The 24,740-nt window shown below is 32.5% G+C and overlaps 1 long non-coding RNA gene across 4 annotated transcripts; it reads right to left on the reverse strand.

The window, feature by feature from the left end:
- Positions 1-248: 248 nt before the first annotated feature.
- Positions 249-18,159, reverse strand: LOC107870456. 4 transcript variants are annotated; one of them, XR_007055469.1, is made up of 3 exons: positions 15,862-18,155; positions 1,526-1,609; positions 249-312 (listed from the first exon to the last, which is right to left on the reverse strand). It is a non-coding gene; the product is annotated as an uncharacterized LOC107870456 (long non-coding RNA). The 4 variants fall into 4 exon arrangements; XR_007055471.1 differs by lacking the exons at positions 249-312; positions 1,526-1,609 and adding an exon at positions 8,646-8,919 and having other exon boundaries at positions 15,862-18,159; XR_007055468.1 differs by lacking the exons at positions 249-312; positions 1,526-1,609 and adding an exon at positions 8,646-8,923 and having other exon boundaries at positions 15,862-18,159.
- Between the last annotated feature and the right edge of the window lie 6,581 nt (positions 18,160-24,740).

Below are 24,740 nucleotides of genomic sequence, written 5' to 3' on the forward strand. Positions count from 1 at the left end.
CTGAATAATATAATCATGAATGTGGAAGACTAACTGAAATGCCATATGATGTTAACAATGAAACGACTACTGAATAATGAATTTGTCATAATACAAAAATCTGAATAATCTGAATAGCTAACTGTAGTGTTTGAAAAGCCTCTAAACTGAATATTGTGAGTTGATGGGATAGGCCAGAACTAACTCTACTAGCTACTGAGATAAAGACATGAAGTAATATAATCTGTCCTCGGATGATGAGGACTTACCACTGCTACTGTACTGCTGATGATCTGAGGGACTAAGTTCGATCAGGGAACTGAGCGTCAGCACCTATGATATGATACATCATAACGCAAAAAAAAAGTATGTGATCAGTACTTTAAATGTACTGGTATGCTAAATGAGGTAGGTTGGTATACATGATTTCATAAATAGAACTAATAATTAACTAGATATGCATGTAAAGCATGGAGTTTGTAGATACTAAAAATGCATGAAAATCTGTAAATATTGAGGATGCATGACCAAGCATGTATTATGAACTGAGTGAAATCTGTAAATTGAAATACTGAACTAACTAAAATCTGTATGCATAGGTCAAACAACACTAAGATTGTATAACTGAACTAAGACTGTAACTGAGACTACATGTGAGACTGTGGGAGGTATCATCTAACCGACATTCTTCAATTTGAGCTAATCGGGGTCCAACCTGTAACCCTAGTAGGAAGGGTGTTAATACCATACCACGGGTACTAACAATGATTGTGTGGATCCACTAAACTGATATAATGTCCAAAGGACTAAGGGTGTCAAGCCTGAACTGACGGGCGACCCCTGTGAGATAGTCAAGCCTAATCTGACGGGTGACTACTCATATCCTACGCAGGCTACGTAGTTCTAAAGTATAGGAACTGCTACTAACGACTCTGTCTATCTAACGGGGAAGCCGTCATCCCTGGACTCGCTTAGTGCTAAATCCTACTCCCAACTGAAAGACACTGAGATACTAGACTGTTCTGAGTTTAATGATTGATATCTGACTATTCTGATAATGCTCATAATATAATATGAAGACTATTTTGTAATGTACTAACACTAGACTAAATAAACAGCTATGGTTTTCAGGTATTCAATAACCTCAGGACTCAAAACAACAATACTGAAAAGACACTAAAGCTTGAAGACCAAAACATAAAGGCTCTTATTAAGTAAATCACTCTTGTAGGCATTTTATCAAACACTTATAGTTCATGGTTTAAAACAATCATAGGATTGTCATGAAATTTGTAGGAATAGCATGAATACATCATAATAGCATTAAATCATGGTTTAATTCTATAAATAATAATATTAAAACATGGAACATTGAATAATAACAATAATTTCATGGTAACATGGTATAAAATCAATAGTACATGGAGATTCATGGATGAAATCATAATCTAAAACATTATAACTTGAAAAGATGATGGTTTTGTAATTAAAACGGATACTTAGACTCCATGGATGAAAGGAATCCATGGATGAACATTTAACATACTGTCACGACCCGAACTACGGCCTGGCCATGACGGACATCCCGAACTCTACTGATTAGCCGAACCCCTAGACTGAGCCTCCGAACCTGGGAAGTAGGAGGTCAATACAAATGTACTAGCACGCAGAGCAAATCCAAAATAATCAACTATATTCAACATATATGAGAGCAATTTAAAGCAGTTCATAAACAAATCATATAGTAAGAAATCACATGGGCATTTATGAAAGACTGAAAAATCATTTGAACTCTGTGACACTCTTTCTTTTACTTCTGCGCTAGGTTGTATACCCTACAATTCTGAAATTTCATGGGATATATGGAATCCACCATTGACTCAGCGGGGAAGCCCCCAACCCAAGTGTGCCGCAAGGGATGGAGTCTCTGACTCTGCTACGCCACACGGTTGTCGCCAGCGTAAAAATAATATACCCGAATTGGCAAATTACGATTTTAGGCTAAGAGTTACTTGAACTCAAGCGTTATTCGGGTAACCACCTAACCCTCTTTAAGACCATTTATAAATCTTTAAAACATGCATTCTCTAAAAACATATTCTAAAAACATACTCTGTTATGGCATACATACTTATGGTATCGTCATACCATTGACTTGCAAGTCACATCTCTGGGGCCATTATTAGCATAATACAATCTCTGTTTTCAAATCATGAGATTCAAGACCACCATATCAACAATTCTTTTAAGAAACTCATTCCTAAAAATTCATGTAAAACCATACAAGCAATTCTCTTTATCAACAATTCAACAAACAATGGTGGTCATGTCAAAAGTCTCTATCATGCAATTCTTCCATTTAACACAAAACATAGTTATATCAAGAAACACCCTCTCAACAATTCTACATCAATGTTCAAATACTATGACATTGAGGAAACATCTTTCAATTCACAAAACATGCATTTCAACTCTTTTCCAACAAAAACCAAAATCTTTAATTTGTCACAAGAGAGGGAGTCCATAATTTATGCTCTCAAACAATCTTCAATCTCAATTCCATACATATACGTATACATGTAAATCAATTTAGGGGGGAAATTCCACAAGGCCAAAGCAATAACAACATTGAAACATTCGAAATACATAATCAAAACTATAGTTTTCAAAACCCCTTTAAAATACATGCATCAAAACCTTTAAATCATGCGTTAATATTTTCAAGTCCATGTAGTTTTTAGGATAAACCCCACGTACCTCAAAATAGAAAATTAGATGGATGATTCTTGAAGCCTACGATTTGGGGATTCCAAATCTTCAATCAATCTTGAAAACCCACGATTGAATCTTGAGTTATTTGGATTTTTAGTTTGAAACCCTAAAAAGTGTTCGAGTAATTTGGATGATTCTGAATGTATTTTGGTGCCTTTGAGATTAAATCTCGTGTTTAAGCTGATAAGGAGGTAAAAAATACCCAATATACCCTTATGAGACAGAATAAAAATATAACTGGGATCCCAATTTTATGGGCCACCGCATTGGAAATTGACGAATGAAATTTTTAAGGTCACCGTGATGCGGAGCCATCGCGTTGTCCCACTGGTTGGGACCTGAAACTAAAGCGCGACGCGCCACAATCGCGCTAGGCTACTGAAATTTGACAATTGCTAAATAGACCCACTCCGCGATGCTTCAAGCACCAAAATAACGGTGTTTTACGATTAGAACTTAAATTAGCCATAACTTCTTACCCAGGTATCGGATTTGGGCAAATCTTATATCGACGGAAAGCTCATTCAATTTTTCACATGATAAAAAGTCAAAATTAGAAAAATTATACATGGTTTAACCTTTTACTCATTTGCAAAGCCAAAAATGAGACTAAGTCTCTTTGACACTATTCTAGTAATTTAACTCTAAGAGCATATTACCACGAGCTAATGCATGGACGATTTTGCGGGGTGTTACACATACCTGGGATGATGAATTTAGAAGGATTGATGGAAAGTTCTTGAGATTTGGCCTTAATTCTTAAAGATTAGGGTTTTGCTACTCGAGAGAATGCTCTTGATTTTGGGGGGAAATTGATTAGAATAATGCCCAATTAGGTTATTATGGACTTAATTTCATGTTTGGGCTGACTGGGACAAGGGAAAAGTACTTAAAAGCCCTTGAAATTAAAACTCGAAACTGACTAAAACTCCTAATTTTTTGGGTTGGCGCGATGCGACGTTGTTGCGTCGTGTCAATGGAATCAGACAACTGGGAAACTAGTCTGTAGTGCGACACGGGGAAATTGCGGTCCTTCACTGAGAGGGACATGGAAGTTCACCGCGATGCGGTGGTATCGCGCTTCGACACTGGAAATGGACAAATGTCAAGTTGACCTATGGCGCGACGCGCCAGGATCACGGACCCTCACTGGAATTTGCCAAATGGGAGATTGGCCTGCTACGCAACGCGCTAAAGGTTAAAATGACTGTGTTTAATGACTAAAACTTAAAATTGTCATAACTTCTTACCCGGTTATCGGATTTGGGCGAATTTTATATCTTGGAAAGCTAATTGAATTTCCTACGCAATGGTAGGCTCTGAAAAATAAGGAGTGTTTCAAAAATTTATATACGAATACTCATGTATTGTGACTTAGATTATGCTAGAAAAATACGGAGCGATACATCAACCTAAGCTCTTTCACAGATCAAATCAAGCCTACTAATTTACTCCTACAAATCTCGCATCACTATCCTCGAGCTAACATTCTTATCACCATAATTAACATCTAAAGCTTAAACTTAGTGTCTAGCATCAATCATGTACCACTGATGAAATATCCGACATATATACTAGTCCATCAAATATAGAAATCAACCTAAATTCCTTATTTCACTTAACTACGGACTACAAGCACATCTTCTCCATAACATTACTACTACACTTTAAAATTTACCACATATCTTCTCACCTACTAAACTAACTTACAACTACTAGATAAAAAAATTAAGGGACCCTCAATGTAGTAAAATAATATAGTAAGGATAGTCGATCTTAATCTTATAACATAACCCATTATGGACAATAGAATATTCACCTTCCTCACATCACATCCACTTACTCATGCATACATCCCCACTATCTTCAAAATTCTATAAACGCCATGGGGTCTCCTTTTCTAAGATCTCCCCAGATGAACGCTAAATTTATAAATGATTAGACAATTTACCCTTCCATTTACAATTTATGATTAATTTTACTACTACAATAACTATCCATCATGAGATCCTTTCCTATTTCAAATAAATTCTAAATCATAATAACTAATCACTTCTTATACTAACTATCATAATATCTACAAATCTTTCTACAACCATAGCCAATCATCATAAGAGCATACCACGCCCTTCACTCACTCAAGGTTACACAAATACAACTAAACCCGTTTTCATTGAAGAGCTAACGTTACTTTAACTTCTAAACTTAGGACTTCCCTGGGATCACTTACTATTCATAGCTAACAAAATCCTATTTATACTACCTGTCGGGTGGAAGTACTATCCTAATATTCAAATTCATATCTTTTTCCTTAAGCAAGATGTCTGCAATAAATTTTTAAATTGGAGCTGAGTGCACATCTTACCTCGGGCTGAAAAGCACAATTCATGAAGATAAAGATATACACTTGAATCAATACATTTTGGTGTACTAATGAACTCCTTTCATGTCCTTATGTCATTTCATAATCTTTGATGACTCACTCGAAAAGGACCACATCACTAGGAATCTAAGCTTCTGCAGTTGTATCGCCTCAACAATGGGACATATCAAACAAAATTAGAGCAATGAAGAAATTTGGATAACTTTCATATGGACAATACTATTGCACGATCTAGAGTATGAAATAATGAGAAATATTTCCTAAATATCCGATAGCTTCCTGATTATAAGTGTGGTGCACAACACACTCATAAGCAAGACTCTACTAGACATGGCTTCATAGGCCCCATGGAACCCTGAACCATTCTCTAATATCAAGCTTGTCACGGCCCTAATCGACGCCTGGACGTGAACCCCAAGCCTACCAAGGCATAAGATGACCCATTATACTTACATCATAAGCATAGTAATATAAAGAAGTTGTGTATAACCCATAAAAATGAAAGAGTTTGATAAATAAAGAATTAAAGTTTGAAAACTAAATCCAAATCCAGAAAACAATACCCAAATAAAGTAATGTCTATGTCTTAAGAACAAAATTCAAAATAATAACCTACGTCGTCTACGAAGCCTTTACCTTTAGAATAACTCCTAAGTTGGGATATGACTCCGACTATCATTATAAAAACATAAGTGAAAAGTACAAATGCCTTCTAGATGATGAAGGGCTCACCACTTCAACTACTGTCCAATAGTAATACCAAACCACCTAACACTTCACAGGGTCACAAGAAAATCCCTCGAAATCTACATCATGAAATGATGTAGTGTAATGGTCAGCACGGCGAGTACTGGCATGCAACCCAAAAAAATGGATAAAATATATACATTTACCAAATACACAACACATATAGATGTAATAGGATGCCGAGATAGGGGCAAGGAACATGAAACATGATCGTTTGAAAACTTAATCCTGAACTATGTAGCTCACACCGACCTGAATGCATCCACGTGCTATATGGGTCTGGCTCCCTCTACCGGAAGGGCGCCGATAGATGTTAGCCTCATGTACCGAGGAAATTGGATAAAGTCACCAAGACGATATCCTACTAACATATACGATGTAAAATAAACACGCTGGTCATAAACCCCCAACATCGACAAACGTGATTTCCAGTGCTGGTCCCCCCAGGACTACACCTTCTCGGTGAGTTACACAGTTCCTTTTAAGCCTAATTAAAATATTCCTCACATATAATTAACCATGGAGTCCATTATTAAGGCATTCCCAACTTGGTATCGTCATACCAATAAATTTGCAACTCATTCTAATTATGCCAAATCATATCCATTTAACCAATTGTCTCTAATTTTAGTTTATAATCCAAAATCATAGCCCCCAAGGGAGTTCTAAAAACATCTTTACATTTTACCATGTAATGCAATGCAATATTTCAAAACATAAGTTAAATTATGTATAATCCTTGTTCAAATCCAAAATTAAAATGTGGGTTGAGGTTCATGTTATTATCATGCGAAAAATCATAAATGTTACAAAAACCATATTGCCAAATTCCACGATCACCATGGCACACAAATTCAGGTTGCAATTAACCGTCCAAACCACGAATAAATCATTTAAAACAAGGGGAAAACAATACAAGTGTTTAACAACCAAAAACTCTCAACCCAAAGTTTAATCAAACATTCAAGAACACTTAAATATCAATTAAATTGATGCAAGAATACAATAATTAAAATAGGGAGTATTCAACATGCCTTTTTGACGAAAGAAATTTGATAAGAACTTGAATTTGAAGCCTTGGAAGCTTGAATTTTGGGAAAGAATCCTTATTTGATGTTCTTGTGGGTTTGGGAGAAGAGAAATTGTGTATTTGTTAGTATTAGTTATAGGATGATTTAGGACGTAAATGACTACTTTTTCCTCGAAAAACTTAAGAGAAACGTGAGTTTTAGCGTCTCTGGGAACATGAGCGTGCCACGCCCTGAACGCGGAGCACACAGGGCATGCCACGCCCTTATCACAGATCATCACTGGTTTACTTGCGAAAATACTCTTAATTTTTTGCTCGGATATCGGATTAAGGCGAAATCAGATACGTTGGAAAAAGGACTCGATTATATTTCATTTGGTTGGTATTGAGCTCCAAAATTCAATATATTTCAAAAGTTATACAAGTTCAAAGTTGACCTTTTTTGGATCGAATACCAAAATTTAGTCGATAACAAAAGTTCTTAACTCAACTTTACTCTAAGTGTTTCCTATGAGCATTCTTCACCTCGCAAGAATATTACACTAGGTAAATGGTCATTACACTTATATTTACCTAAAAATCATTGGGTTTGGATTTCTACACGTAGGAATGACGGTTCGAATGCTAGACCAAAAATGTGGGGTGTTACATATGGCTATTGGTCAGTCATCTCTTGCTAATACCATGGACAATTTCCTGTCATTTCCTCTCAAACCCCTACACAGCCTACATTAACTGGTGGTTCGAGACCTTCATCACCACTAATGAAATATGTGAATCTTTTGAAGCCTAGTGGTGGAGCCAATTAATATGAGAAAACTAAACTACATTAACAAAGTTCCTTGTTTCAGGTAGACAGAGGAGGAAATTGACAGAATGAATGTGATTGAAGGACTGCAATACGCAGTCATTGAAAAGTTCTCTTATGGATGGCCGAATTTGGATGATCATAGACTGCAACTTCCCAAGCAGCTCAATATGAAAGGTGGATAACACTATCCTACTGAGGAATCATCACATACTCATGAGATTTGATAGAGTTGACGATTTTGTCAATGTAATGTCAAAAAATGTCTACTACATTAATGTTAAGGATGGTTAATCATATCAGATGCGGCCTTAATTTATGATGCTAAGTTTAATAGTATGGAGAAAACAACACGGGAAATGACCTAGATTTCTTTCCCGGATCTTAAGCCAACAAATTTTTGTGAAAGAATCATTGTTCTTATTAGCATCTGCGGTTGGAAAATCGATTCACTTGGCTATGGCTACTGTGAACAAGACAAGACGTAGTTGTGCTAGAGTTAAGGTGCATGTGGACATAATGGCTGACCCTCCTAAATATGTTGAGATAGAAATTATCAACTCAACCACGAAAGAATCAAGAGTTGAAAAGGTGAAGAGTCAATATGACTTCCTACCCAAATACTGTAAAAAGTGTATGTTGTAAGGGCATAATGAGCAAGAGTGTAGGATTCTTCATCCTGAGTTAAAGCAATAAATGAAGAGGATGACAATCAAGGCAACAACTCTCATATTAATGATCAGTACAAAGAAGAGGAGACTGACACGTCTATGGTACAAGGAAGAAGAAATTATGATTATGAACAGAGATAAAACCCTACTAGAAGAAGATTTTCTAATAAAGGATACAAAGATGAGAAGGTTGCTGAGAAGATATACAATGCAAATTAGTTTCAAGCTCTAACATAAAAGGAAGAGAAGAACATATATGAACATAATAATATTATTACAACTAATAATTCTCATCTTGTTAATGAACAGGGAAAGAGGGATAGGGAGACATCCACTAAGGACTGGGTTACCAGTTCATTACTAGGGGGAAGAGAGCATTGTGATAGTAAATAGCTAGAATGAATCTACACAACAAAAGAAAAAGAAATTAATACATGATCAGAGGGATAAGGTAGAAATAAGGCATAATATATCTAATAACAGTCTAGCAGCAGTGAGGGATCCTTTGATCCACGATATGCAGCAACATCTAACTGACGCGAAGAAAACAATCATCAGCTCACCTATTAAAACTAGTACTACTCAAAGTATGAAGACAGCAAAAAGAGAAGAAGTTTTCAATCAAGAGCGGGTGAATAAAAACCTAGCTATTATTGATATTCCAGTAGGAGTTGAAGAACAAGTATGGTGTGGCAACTCAGTATCTCCCAATACCGTGTTGCATATATCTTACTTATAAAATTGATAGTGTGGAGGATATTGGTGGATATTAAAGAGGGGAGAGGATATGATCACCAAAGGAAATCAAGAAGAACAAGTTCTTAGAGAAGCAGATATATCACCTAGAGCCATTAAATCCATCAAGATAGAAAACAAAGGGAAAATAATGGGGAGAAGACACGGCCTTGCAGATCTCAACCTAAAAGGAGGGGTGGTACTCATTCCACCAAGTAATGATAAAATTTTTGATTTGGAATATCAGGTCGGTTAATTCACAAAAGGCTTTTTAGAAAGTTCAGATGCTGAATAGGTTACACAAATTTGCTTTTATAGCACTATTGGAACCATTTCAGCATGTCAGATACATAAATAAATATAGAGGTAGACTGCAGATATTATTCATGTATCATAATTACAATGGAAATAATTAGTGCTTTGTGAATCAAGGTTTTAGTGTTACAATAGAGAGAGACAGAGAACAACTACTTTTTTTACTACTGGAAAACAGTCCTTGGGTCTACCTTTCTTGGTGACATTAATCTATGCTAAATGTGATAGAAATCAAAGGTTAGACTTATGGGACATCATCTTCTCTATATACAATGGAAGCTCATGCCCTTGGCTTATAGGAGGGGTTTCAACACAATCTTAAATGCCTCAGATAAGATTTAAGGCTTGCCTGTAACTACTGCAGAAATAGAATACTTCAAAAATTGTGTTGAGTAATGTGATCTTACATAGATACATCATAGGGGTAGGCCATTTACTTGGTAAAATGGGAGAGCAAGGGATAACTGTATTTTTGAGAAGTTGGTTAGGTTGTTTTCTAATGCTGAATTTCAAAATATGTTTATTTTATTGGATGTGGAACATTTAGTTAGAGATGGTTCTGATCATGCCCCATTGCTATTAAGTTGTGAAAGCCCTAAAGTTAGGTTCCAAAAACCTTTCAAATTCCTAAACTTCTAGACTAAGCATGTAGAATTTAAGAAGTTAGTCAGAAGAAATTGGGATGCGGAGTCACTGTTAATCTTTTTCATAATTTCAAAAGGAAAATTAAAAAGGTAAAAAGAGCCCTTACTATATAGAGCAGGCAGACCTTTGGGGACATCTTTCAGTAGTTAATCATCATGTAGAAAATTATTAAGATGAAGGAGAAACTATTTGAAGGATTTCTTTCACAAGAGAACAGAGTTTCTATGTAAAAAGAAAGAGCTAAATATATCAAGTATCTTCATTTGGAGGAAATTTTCTGGCAACAAAAGGTTGGATATGGCTAGTTTTACAGTGGGGATAAAAACACTAAGTTCTTTCATAGTATTGTAAAATGAAGAAGGAACAGACTTAAGGTTTCCAGAATACTTAGTGATTTTGGATACTGGTTAGAATATGTTTTCTAGAATCCTTAGTGATTTTGGATGTTGGTTAGAAGATAGTTTCCAAAATCCTTACTGATTCTGGCTGTTGGTTAGAAAATGAAGCTCAGATTGCTAATGAGGCTATAAACTTTTATCAAAAGTAATTCACCCAAGAGAGTGCTATAGAGTTTTCTTTACTTGATCATATTCCTGAACTAATCTCTGAGGATGATAATATAGTGCTAGAGGCCATTCCTAATGATGAGGAAATCAAACAGGTTATGTTTAAATAAGGACAGTGTTAGTACACCTGATGGTTTATCTGGCAGGTTCTTTCAGGTTTGTTGAGATATTATTGGTGGAGATGTTATTAGACTGGCATTGAGCTTCTTTGCAAGTAATACTCTCCCTAAATCCACTACACATAATAATTTGGTTCTCATACCTAAAAAGGACAATGTGCAATCCTTTGAGACCAATTAGTCTTGGTACTTTTGAGAATAAAATCCTTTTCTAGGATTATGCCTGATAGATTGGAAAGTATTTTACCTAGATCTATTTTCCCTAATCAATCAAGTTTTGTTAAGGGTATGAGTATTATGGAAAATCTTCTTATTACCCAAGAATTGATCATAGATATATGGAAAGAAGAAAATTTCTAATGTGGTTTTAAAATTGGACATGGCTAAAGCTTATGATAGGGTATCTTGGTTTTTCTAGATAAAGGTGTTGGGGAAAATAGGCTTCTCTAATAGAGTGGTAGATGTGATTTGGAGGTTTATTTCAAATAATTACTACTTAATTTATTAAATGGGAAATCAATTGACTTTTTTCACTCTACTAGAAGAGTTAAAAAGGACACCAACTGTCTCCTGCACTCTTTATTTTGTCTGTTAAGGTGATGACAAGGGCTCTTAACTAGTTATTTCATGATACTTTTTTGTGGGGTATGGTATGCCTAAGTGTAATACCCCTTAAGATTCTAAGCTCGGTTCAGTTGTAGTTGCATGCTTTTAAGGGGTCCAAGGCTTGAAATTTTCACTAAGTGTTAAGGACTTAGTCATTTTCAAGACCCCTAAACTTCACAGATTTTTATTTTGGCCTTTCCGGTTCCGGCCTTTCCGGTTCCGAGACGTTGGTTTTTGAGTTGATTCATGATTAGGGAGGTTAATAGCATGTCTCGGGAGAGTTTTGGGATTTTCAAACAAGGTTCGGGACTTGCTTGGATGGCTGAAATAGTGAGCCAATGCGATAAGCGCGCTGATCGCTGCTTTCTCCCCTGGAGTAAGTGACGTGGTGCGTTGCTTCCTCCTCGGGGAGAGAGACACGACGCGTTGGTCATTCTCACACAGCTTCATGATTTAAGAGCCCAAGGGGCATTTGAGTCATTTTCCCTTAACCCAATTCGTCCTTAACACGATTGGGGACCTCCATAGGGGCATTATTTGCCCATTTCTCTCAAAATCTCTCTCAAGAAATCCTCCTCCTTTCCTAAGAATAAAATCCAAGCTCCTTCTCAAGAAATCAAGAGTTCAAACTTTCAAGTTCAAGAAACCCTCAAGAAATCTTCAAGAAACTATCTATTGAGGTATATGGGTATTCATCAATCGGTCCCTTTCACCCATTGAGCCTAAGAACCTTATTTTTAAATTGAGAGTTTTAATGTTATTCTACTTCATGAAATTAATCCATGAATCCCTTGCCAAATCAATTAAAAGTCATATTTACAAGTGTTTACAAGTGAATTAAGCTATTTCATGTTTTGAGTTGCAAGATTTCATGCCATGTTCCATTGTTTCATGTTGAATCCCCAAGTTATGAATTTAGCCATGTAAGCATGTTGTTTTCTCATGCCTAACCCATTTCCATGTTCAAATTCATGCATCTCACTTATTGGGTGAAATGTTTATGTCTTGAGTCTTTGAACCATGATTGCATACTACAGTTTTAAGCTTGATATTGTATTTTATGATCATTCAGTGCTGGCGGGTTATGAACACCCGATACCTATGTGTTTTAAATGATGTCAGATTTTCAAGTAACAAGTCAGTTAAGCCATGAACCTTATTATTATACTCAAATAATTATAATAATGATGAGCACTATTAGAATAGCATTCAGTTGAATTTAGTTCAGTTTAGTACCAGTGTAAGATTTAGCACTGAGCGAAAGCAGGGATGGCGGCTTCCCCGTCAGTTTAGGCAGAGTCGCTAGTAGCAGTCCCTGAATTCCAGAACTACGTAGCCAGTGTAGGATATGAGGGGTCACCCGTTAGTTTAGTCTTGTATTTCTCTCAGAGGTCACCCATCAGTTTAGGCTTGACGCCCTGGTCCTTTGAGACAACAGATTAGTAGATCCACACAGCTAGTATTAATACCCGTGGCACGATACTGACACCCTTCCAACTGGGGTTACAGGTTGGATCCCGATTAGCTCAGATTGGGGCATGTCGGTTACATGATACCTACCATAATTTTAGTCAGTATTTCAATGACCAAGTGTACAGATTGTCAATTATTCAGTTATACAAATTTCAGTCTTTTAGATTTCAGAGTATCTCACTAACATGTTTATGCTTGGTCTTACATTCTCAGATATCATATGTTCATACATTCATGCTTAATTATCTCATGCATTTCAATCAGTCCTTATCTCACATACCAATAGCACTGACCGCATACTTTTTCTTTACGCTATGTTGTCTTATATCATAGGTTTAGACGCTCAGTTTCCTGACCGCTCTTAGACAGTTCAGCGTTATCCAAAAGCAGTAGTGGTGAGTCCTCATCCATCGATGATACTTTTATAGTTATTTCAGTATTTCCTTGTGTTCAGTCAGTCGGAGTTAGTTGGGAGTTTGTCCCATAAACTCCTCATGATGTTTAGAGGTTTTCATACAATCAGTTAGACAGTCAGTCAGTTCTTTCAGTTTTATTAGTTGTTTCAGACATGGCAGTATTACGTATTTCAGTATTTCCAATTTACAGTATCTTATAAGATTATCTTCAACACATGTTATTTAATTACTCTTTTATTCAGGGCTCATAGCAGGTACCAGCTCATGGGTTAGCTTGTGGTCACTTGTGACAGTAAGCACCATTGTCACGACTAGGGAGTAGCCTCGGGTCGTGACACTAAGTGGAGTTCTAATTTAAACCATCTAGCTTATGTAGATGATACTACCATTTTCTCATCTTCTAATGATTATTCAATTAAGAAAATAAGAAAGATTTTGCAAGAATATGAGCTTGAATCTGGCCAAAAGGTGAATAGGGACAGGAGTTTTTTCTATATGCATCAGAACGCTTCTACTGGTGTAGTGCAATGGGCTGAACAAGCTATAAGAATGAACAGAGGCTCCTTTCTACAAAAATATCTTAGTTGTCCTTTAACACACTCTAAGAATAAGAAAGAGCATTATGTTGAATTGATGGGTAAAGTTAGAAGAAGACTTCAAGCTTAGAAGGGCAGGTTGTTATCATATGGAGGTAAGGAAATTCTTATAAAATGTGTGCTACAGAGTATTCCATTATACGTTCTATCAACAATTGTTCCACCCAAAAGTGTTCTAAAAGAACTGTAGAGGATCTTTGTTAAATTCTTTTGCCAAAATAAAAAATAGGAAGAAGCAAGCATTGAGCTACTTGGAATAAGCTTTTTCTACCTAAACAGGGAGGGGGTTGGGATTTAGATCCCTGTCAAATGTGTCTCAATCTATGCATGCTAAGTAGTGGTGGAGGTTTAGGACTCAAAATAGCTTATGGAAAAAAATTTTGTGGAACAAATACTGCAAGAAACATATGCCTACACTAGTGCAATGGAGAGAAGGATCCCAAGTATGGAAGGCTATGCTGACTAACAGGGACAAAATAGAACAGTGTTTATGGTGGGAGCCTAGAGATGGAATATCTACAACTTGGTTTGATAGTTGGACCAACACTGGTCCATTATTTATGCAACAATCTGAGGTCCAAAAATGCCATCCATTGACTGATATTGGACATTTCCTTGATGCAGATGGTTAGAATTATGAAGTTATGCAGGATGAAGTGACAAGCCAAGTATTATGTTATGTTAGAGACAATATGAGTTTTATACGCTATGAAGATACAATGGATAAACCCTGGTGGATCATGAATAGTACATATAAGTTCACTACTCAAAGTGCTTGGGAATTACTAAGGCAAAGAGCTGATGAGAATGAAGATTTAAAGGGAATTTGGAGTAAAGGTTTGCCATTTTAAATTGTCTTTCATAACCTGGAGGATATGGCTAGAGATGATTCCAAGTGTTGCCTCGATGCAAAATTGAAACACTAATATCATTGAGAATTGTGTTTGTTGTAACAACCCTGAAAGAGAAATAATCAGTCATCTCTTTCTTAAAGGTGAGGCTGCTGAAAAGGGTGTGGAATCATTACTGTGGAGCAACTGGTATAGTGGAGCAGAGATTAAATCTGAAACAGAGTGTAAAGATGTGGAGAAATCAAGGTGGAAATCGTAGAATGAAGACTGTGTTTACTATTGTGCCTATTATTATCCTCTGGTTCTTATGGAATAAAAAGAAACACATTGCTACACAGAGGTGCCTATCATGAAAGTAAGATTATCTGGGGAGTCAATGATACTATTTTCACATTCATAAAAACTCAAATCCAGAATAGAGATAGCAGGAAGAAAATGGGTTAATATAGTTGATGACCTGCAGAATTACAGAGTATCTTCTTCTTTTAAAATGGTTAAATGGATACCTCCTGAAACTGATTGGCTAAAGGGAGACACTGATGGTGCATTTAAAGGTAATCTTGGTCTTAGCTCGATTGCTTTCTACATAAGAGATCAAAATAGTGACCTAGTGGTACAAGGCTCCAGAATTTAGGATACCACTAGTTTGGTGGCAGAAGCTATAGGTATCAGGGAATGTCTACAGTACTGCAGAATTAATTCTATCAGGCAAATAATTTTGAAAAGTGATTCATGGACCATGGTGCAGATTATTAATTAGAAATGCGAAGTCCCATGGAGTGTGGCAATGGTGGTCAATTCCATTAGATCACTGGTGGAAAATATATCAGTTACAATAGTGCTTTCCCTCTGAGAAGGTAATACTCTAGCCAATTTTTTTACTAACCTAGTTCTTGATTTTGCAGGTGATTTTGAATGCAACAGCTTAGATCAAGTACCAGAGGCAGGAAGAGATATCATTAAACTAGACGAGATTAAGACTCTAAATATTAGACGAACCACTCAAGAGACATGAAGACAACAACAACAACCGCAGCAAATACAATATGTATACACCATTCAATAACAGAGGTAGAAACAAAAGAAAGCTGATTAGATGAACACTTTAATTCTCACATACACAGACATGGAGTAGGAGTAAACTAATACCTAGAGCATCCAGCTAATCCCAACTTGAATTTACTCCATCTTGAAGTAATGTGAAATTCAGGTGTCGGTTAGCCTCAGATTCAAAATATAAAGAAGTGTAAGTAGGTTATACATTAAATATATCAGGGATTTATATGGAAATGCTGGTACCTGTTGTTGGAAATGATTTCCCTTGAATACAAAACTTGTATCCAGTGAGATTTTGGGATGTCGATGGTTTGAGTATTCAAACAACAGGTATGTTAGATCTAAATAGGAATCTCTAGATATGATTAGGAATAAGCTAGAGCACTGGCAAAGTCTCCGGAACTTAGCTTACTCGAGCCTACTTTCTAACTTAGGTGATGGTATTAGCTTCCATGGAAGTTCTACCCACCGAGCTAGGGCTGGGACGAAAGTAACACAAAGGTTAGACACTTAACTAAGGAACGACGAAGATAAACTGAGAGCCATTTGCGGCAGACATGGAGCAGTCGGAACCTTCCAGGCAGTCGAGAAGACGAGGAGACAACAAAGAGAGAAAAATGAGCCACAAGGCTTCCAAGTTTCCAATTGAAAAAACGAGAAGTGGGTCACACAAACTTATAGCTTTTGAAAAACTAACTCTCTTAACCAATTGGCATAACAATTCTGCGCAGTTATTTTAATAATTTTGATAGTTATTGAATAACTCTATAAAATGATTGAATAACTACATTTAATTATTTAACAACTAAGACAAGTTGTTCAAACAAAAGAAAAAATTTAAGAAAACTCAAAAAGAAAATTAGTCCTTCTATTTAATTTAAAAAATTTGAAGGACTTTCACTGGACAATTTATTTGTTTTTTTTTAATTCAAAGTCCCAACAAAGAGGTAGCTGCGGAGATATTTAATTTAATAATTTGACCCAATGACTTTTGTTGTCCCTTATTATTGTTTTTGGATTTGGGTCAGGCCACTTTTGGGCCTTGCTTGTTGGATGTAAAATTGATCTTTTTATTTTATCAAATGGATTTTATCTCGGTTTAATTTTAAAAAAAAAAAAAGTCCTTGAACAAGAAACTTTTGCCGACGCATGGTCTTTGTAGCCTACTTCATTGTTTAATTTATTTGTTTTCCTTTTCTGATATAAAGGGAGACTCCATCACACAACGTAATTGTATTTGAAAAAAAAAAAAGAGATCGACGAAAAAGAATCTTGAATAATTAATTAACCACAAACCCATATATGATTGGAACTACGTGGAGTTCAAACTACAACAAATTAATGTCAATAGACTTTAACTTTTGGTGGTGGCTGTTGTTGGGAAGGGATGCTAACGATTGAGAGATAGATGAGTTAAGACAAGCTAAGATAGACTATATATGATAACATCAAAGACTAATCAAATTCACTAGAAAAAAAAAAACTAATCAAATTGTCCTTTCTCGAAACTATTGCAGCGAGGAATGGATGTAGAGTATTAGTTATAAATCTACCTGAATCAAATAGCTTGACTTAAACATTTTATACGTTAAAAAGTTTCTTTAGGTATAAATAATTATTGAGGACTCGATAAACTAAATAAGTTAAGATAGATTCATGAAGTCAAAGTTTATAATAATAATTATTTTGTTTTGTTTTGTTTTATTTAGAAATAAATGTATAAATAAGTAAATAACTAGCTTGTAGTCAAAATAAATAATCCAAATGTGTATAAAATTATTGAAGTCCTTGACCAATTTTGTTTTATATATCTTGTGTCGTTACCTTTATTAGGTAGTTTTCAGATTTTTTTGTGAATTTTGTATTAGCCTATTCCAGGTCCAAAATCAATTTCATTTGGGGTATAGGTCTCCCATAAGAATATTTTTTTTGTAGGATTAATTGAGCCGTTGGAATTACTATCTACTTTATGATATTAAAGTTTGTCTTGCATTTATTATGTTCTTCGTGTTTTGATTATATTCACTTGCTTTTCTTAGAGATCGTAAATTTGAATAAAGATGCGACAGAAGCAAAAGTTGCTCATTTCGACCTAAAGTGATGCAATAACAAGGTTTGAATCATATTTTTCTAAAATGTGATTTATCTATGGTCGTGAATTCATGCAAAACACGATAAAGGATACATTGGAGTTGATTTGATCGAAAAATTGTACTTTTCAAAATTGTTATAGAGAATTGAATCAACCGGCGGATGCATTAGCTAAATGAAGCATTGTAAGAATTTAATTTAACTTATTATTTTTCTTCTCTGATATAAAGGGAGACGCCACTATACAATGTAATTGCATTTGAAAAAAAAAGAGTCGATGAAAAAAAACTTGAATAATTAACTAACCATGAACTCATATATGGTTGGAACTATTTGGACTTCAAAACTGCAACAAATTAATGTTAACAGACTTCAATTTTTGGTTGGAATTATTTGGACTTCAAAACTACTACAAATTAATGTTAACAGACTTTAATTTTTGGAGATGGCTGTTGTTGGGAAGGGATGATGACGAATGCAGGAGAGATGAGTTAAGACAAGCAAAGGGAGACTTACATGACAACACCAAAAACTAATCAAATTGTCCTTTCTCAAAACTTTTGCGATGAGGGACGGATGTAGAGTATTAGTTATAAATTTATTTGAATTGAATAATTTAGCTTAAACTATTTATACCTGTTAAAAGAATAAGAATAAATAATTGATTTAGTTAGGAGTTAGGGAGTTAGCAGAGTTAGGAGTTAGGGAGTTAGCAGTTAGGAGCTAGGAGTTGGGACTTAATAAATTAAATAAACTGTGATAAAAATTCACAAGTGCAAAATATAAATTTTGATGACGCATTTATCCAAGCAAAGACGAGCGTAGAATGTTAGCTCAACAAATTCGTTTGAATTTGTATATAAAGTAGATAATTTTAAGGCCTGTAAATGGGCCCATGTAACTTATTATAAATTTTAGATTTATTTTGTATATACCAAAAAAAATTAATACAAAAATATGATATTGCATTGTGATCAGTATTCTATTAGTACCAACTAAAATTTTAGCATAAATAAAATATTGTACGTAAAGTTTTCTAACTCACTTATTTTTTTAAATATTATTGGTATCTATTATGAAAACATTAATTTCTTACTGTTCTAAAGCACTAAGAATTTAAAATTTAATTTTTTTTTAATATCGCATAATGACATAAATTTATTGCGATTTAAAATATAATTTTATTTGTTAGATTGAATTGAATTATACATAAAATATACTTAATTCAACGAAGTCAAAAATCACATCATATATTTAATGAATTTTCTACAGTGTTCCTAACTCCTTTATTTTCTATGGAAGATCTATTAAGAACATGGTTCTTGTACTTTTTTCTTTATTATTCCTTGTACATAAATTATTACTTTTACAAAATAATTTTGAGAATGGTAGAATGTACATAAATATTACCTCCACTCTCAGAGATATAAAGATTATTTCTGACAAAATATTAAGTATTAATTGTTATCTTAAAATGAGAAAACAAAGAAAATAAGAAAAATAATTTACTAGTTATATGTTGATTTAATCCATTTAAAAATATAAAGATATCGTTTTCTTAGTTTTACGCTCAGTGTCTGATACTCGCATTAAAATTCCGACTTATTCGGATTGCGCACTACAGGGGGTGGCGCTCCCAACACAATTTTTTTTATTCTCAAGACTCAAATCTGAGACCTCTAATTGAGGGTGGAGCAATCCCAACACTTCGTCACTATCCATGTTGACAATCTAAAGATATTATATTATCAATATGCATTAATTGGACTCAAGTATACTTTATTCTTTTTATCAAATTTGATTCGGCAACTCAAAATTAAATCAAACTTGCATTAATTCAACTATTTAAATTATTTTCTACTATTTAAATAAAATAAAATGAAATGCAAATTTGATTCTCTATTTAGATGAAGATTTACGATTTTTAAATTTAGGAAATACACTTAAGATCCGTTTGATCATAGTATTTTGGAATGAGTATTTTTAAAGTTAAAGAATATAAAAACTGAAAATAAATTTATTTTTCTTAGAGTTTTATGAAAATTGATTTATTTTATGAAAATAAGTTTTTTGAAAAAAAATAATAAATCAAAAAGTACAATAAGTGAATTCTAAAATAGTGGAACATCTTGAGGTATTTTACAAACAATCCAAAAATGATGAAAAGTGTTTTAAAATATTTATGACCCAAAAAATATTTCAAAATAAAGTGAAAATATATTTTAAAATATCGTGAATAATATTTATGGTGAAACGCCTACTTAGTTTACTTTAAATTTCAAGCATTCCATCTGATTCATGTATTTGTGTTGATATTTTATGCTCTATTACATGTTAAAAAGAATAATTCAATAAATCATTTTTATTTATTATTTTTATTTCAATTTAACATATACTACTTATTTTATCACACTAATTTCATTCAATTTTATTATAGTAAAGGAAAAATAAAATTTAAAAATAATTAATTTATTGAATTTCTAAAATAATAAATAGTTTACACTCACATTAGTTATGTTATGAATTAAAGTGAAGCAACTGCAAAAAGTAGTTAGATTAAATCTCAGATTAATTTAAAAGAAGAAAAAAAGTGTGTGGTATTGAATATTACCTTTTGAAAAAAAATTCTGATAAGGGTGATAATTAAAGACCATTTGAAGATAAAAATTTAGTGCATATTTTTACACATACACGAGATATTTTTGTTGTTTCAATGTGTTGTTTTCGCGTGTCCATTAGAATTTAGTACAACTTGAATGACTTTTTTGAAATTTAATATAATTTGTATTTCTTGTACAACTGCTTGAAGTTGAATTATGTTATTAAATTACGAAATTACTGAAATGACATTTTTACCTTTGATCGACGATCAACTCATCTTTCTATATAATTATATAAAATATAATAAAAATAGGTTAGTATGTGTTCACAATACGTATGAATGTATTTGTGTCCATCCACTTTAAGGTCCATCACCTTTTTATGTATCTAAGAGGTTAGAACGTGTTCAGGATAAATGCAAATGTATATATGCATAGTTGTATACACATGTATCTAAGTGTTTACTTTGTTTGATACATCAAATTGATAATAGATACATCAAATTAATGAATTTGATATTTAAATAATAATAATAATAAAATTAAATTAATCAAATTACATAACCAAGATATATATGTTTCTATCTTATATTAATGAAATTAATGAATTTATTATTCAAAAGATTAATAAAATGAAATTAATCAAACACGAACACATCGCTTGATTTTTGCCTTATATTAAAGAATTTGATTAATTTAGATTTTCAAAATTAGCGGGTAATGGATCAGAAATCACAATATATCCGACTCTCTATAATGTATCCACGTATCTTTTTATGAAATTTTATGTAATATTATTAAGTTGTGAGATAGAAAGCAATTAGCTTCTCAGTTATGAAATTTGTGCAAGTTGCTCAAAAATTATTTACATCCTCAAATTTACTTTAAAAATTAAGATTTTCTCAATTTGAACAGTAGACACTTTCTCTCTTTTTATCCTAACTTTTAAAATGTCTATTTACCCTTACATTGCCAATTTTTTTCTTTTTTACTTCTTCAAATCATAATTTTTTTAAAACATTTAGATAACAAATCTCTGTAGAAAAAAAAAACACTAATGGTTAGATAAAAAAGAAAAGTGACAAATAGTAACTTAAGTGCATACAATATTGACGTTTAATAATGAAATGAATGAACATTTAAAAAAAAAAGATTTTATTATTAATAATAAAACTTTAATATCTATTATAAAAGTAAAAATCATATAGAGTGATAGTTTTACAGATATATTTTAATATAAGCAAAAATAGAGGTATATTTTATAATAAATTCCTAAAAGATCATCCATCTATATTGTAATTAAATTATAATTTAAAAATAATAATTAATGAGAAAATTCATTTATCTATACAGACAATTAAGAATTAGAGATAAGTAAAAACTTAAATAAACATATATACTTAATGCATGTAATATTTAAATAATGTCATAAAATATAACATTAGATTTTGTAATAAGTTCATAAAAATTATTCTACTTGTAATGTTAATAAACTTAATAAAAATCTATAAATACCTAGAAATGGTGAAAGAGAGCAAAGAGATGATGCTTCTAGAATTGTGTTGAGTATTAGTGTGAAATGACTATATTGCCTTTGGTCGTCCTCAAACTCAAGTAGTGTGTTAAAGAGGAGGGTTTTTTCATATACAATTTAAGAGTATTTCAATATTTTATTACCAAAAAAAATTTGGAACAAAATTCTATAATCTTTTTGACTGAATAATTGTCAAGTAAATACAAAAATTAAAATTTAAATTTGTTAAAATCATATTAATTTGAAATAGTATAACAAATATTAAATTGTAGATTATTTTGATAATTTTCTTTTGGGTTATATAGCTAAGGTGAAAAGTGAGAAGTAGTACATTTTAAAGAATAGCGAAAAGATTGAAAAATGGAGCACACAAAAAAAGATGAATTTTGAACGATGAGCTTTTATTGTGAAATGACTATAATGCCCTTGGTTGTCCCCCTACTCATCTTTCTATATAAACTAGATGCCGAAGGCCCGTGCTTGTATGTTGTCTTTTTGTCCTAATATGTGTGACATAAATAGAATTTAGATAATCAATCTTATTTATAATATGTTCTAGATATTTTAAGTTGTTATTATAATTCTTTTTATGTGATTTTTCAAATAATACATGTTACTCTCTATGTTCAAACTTTTGTGGCATTGATAATCAATTATATTTTAAAAAATAATTTAAGTTTTTAATTATTGAGATTTATAATACATTTTTTCTATTCTAATTTAAGTGGCACTGACATAATTTAAGAGTCAATCATATATTTTATATCTTTAAAATCTTTAAGTTGTTAATTATAGTGATTTATAATTTTTTTTAAAATATAGAACAAATTAATTTTCTTTTTAGATATTTTAAACTGTTAACTATTGTAATTTATAATTTTTTTTTTATTTTCAAATACTACATGTTACTCTTTCCAAACTTTTGTGGTATTGATAGTCAATTATATTTTTAACTATTTCAATTTAAGTGGCAATGATATAATTTTGAGGGTCAACCAAATATTTTAGATCTTTTAAATATTTTAAGTTGTTAATTATTGTAATTTATAGTATTTTTTGGCATATATAACAAATTAATTTTTTTAAGATATTTTAAACTTTTAAATATTGTAATTTATAATTCTTTTTATGTACTTTTCGAATAATATATGTTACTCTTCTTGTTCAAACTTTTGTGGCATTCATAGTCAATTATATTTTTAAAATAATTTAAATTTTTAATTAATGTGATTTATAATACTCTTCCTTCTATTTCAATTTAAATGGCACAGTGCTGAGATTGCCACAATATTTAATTAGGGGTGATAGAGTAAAATTACGATTGAAGCAGCGAAGCAGATATGTCTTAATGACTTATAGTAACTAATTAGAAGTGATATCGCAAAATTACTATAAAAAAATACTTGTGAATTTTTTTTTTTTAAGTGAGTCTCACATAAGATGTCAAGTTAATTTAGAACACCAAGAGTTCATTTATCATTTTATGTCTATTTTATCCCTTTTCTATGAAATATTATTAATTTTTTAGTACCTATAGCAATTAATTAGAGTGATATAGTAAAATTACGGTTGAAGCAGCTGAAGGAGACATATCATAAATGTCTATTTTACTTCTTTTATTAAGTATTATTAATTTTCTAATACGTAAATTAGTTATAATAATTAATTAGGGATGATATAGTAAAATCGCAATCGAAGTAGTTGAAGCAGGCAACACAAACATACATGTCGACCCTAAAATCTTCTTTATTCACTCTTCTATTATAGAGTAAATATAAAATTTGTAGCACTTTTTATATCACTTTCAAATAAAAATTGTCCTAATTTATGCGACACTGACTAAAATTCGAGAATTAGTCGATATTTTTAATTATGTTTTGTAAATAACTTAGAACTGATTATTGTGATTTATAATATTTTTTTTACATAAATCTCAAATAAACATAAGTAATTTTGGAGAAGTAAAAGAGAGAAATAGTCATTTCGCAAACTGGCCTAAGCTTCCCAAATAGAAATGAGTGGGACTTCAAGGAGCTTAGTTATAATTTTTAAAATTTGAGCCTAAGTTCCTCTCATTCTCATTCTTTATATATCTTTAAAATATTTTAAGTTGTTAAGTATTATTATTTATAGTACTTTTTATATTATTTTCAAATAATTATCTCAATTTATGCAACACCGCAAGAATTTTGAGAAGCAGTCGATTTTTTTAATCATTTCTTTTAAATATTTTTAAATTGATTATTGTAAAGTAAATTTTTTTACTTAAATTTTTAATAGATATAAGTAATTCTAGAAAAGTCCTCAAATAACTATAAGTAGGATTTTGAGAAGCTTTGTTGGTACTTTTTAAATTTCTTAATAATAATATTTGAAATTTTGAGGAGCTTAATTATCATTTTAAAAACTCCTTAAGTAATAATAAATGAAACTTTAAGGAACTTAGTTGTCATTTTTGAAAAACGACCCTAAGATCCTCTATTCGCTCTTATTATATAGAGTAAAATTTTGGGTTGTTAGAAAAAATAACAAAATAAAAATAATTATGCGTGCATATTTAAACTCTTGCTTGACTAAATTTAAAAGCAATATCAACCACCAAATTTAAAATAAAAAATTACACATCAACACTGTATTATACACAGGTATAGAGTTCCAATTCAACTAAGAAAATCAATATCTCCGACTCACGCATACCCCTTGAATGACGATGAGCACGGCGGCTTGTTTCCACAACTAGATGGCGG

The sequence above is a fragment of the Capsicum annuum genome, chromosome 5 (assembly GCF_002878395.1).
Source record: "Capsicum annuum cultivar UCD-10X-F1 chromosome 5, UCD10Xv1.1, whole genome shotgun sequence".
NCBI lineage: Eukaryota > Viridiplantae > Streptophyta > Magnoliopsida > Solanales > Solanaceae > Capsicum > Capsicum annuum.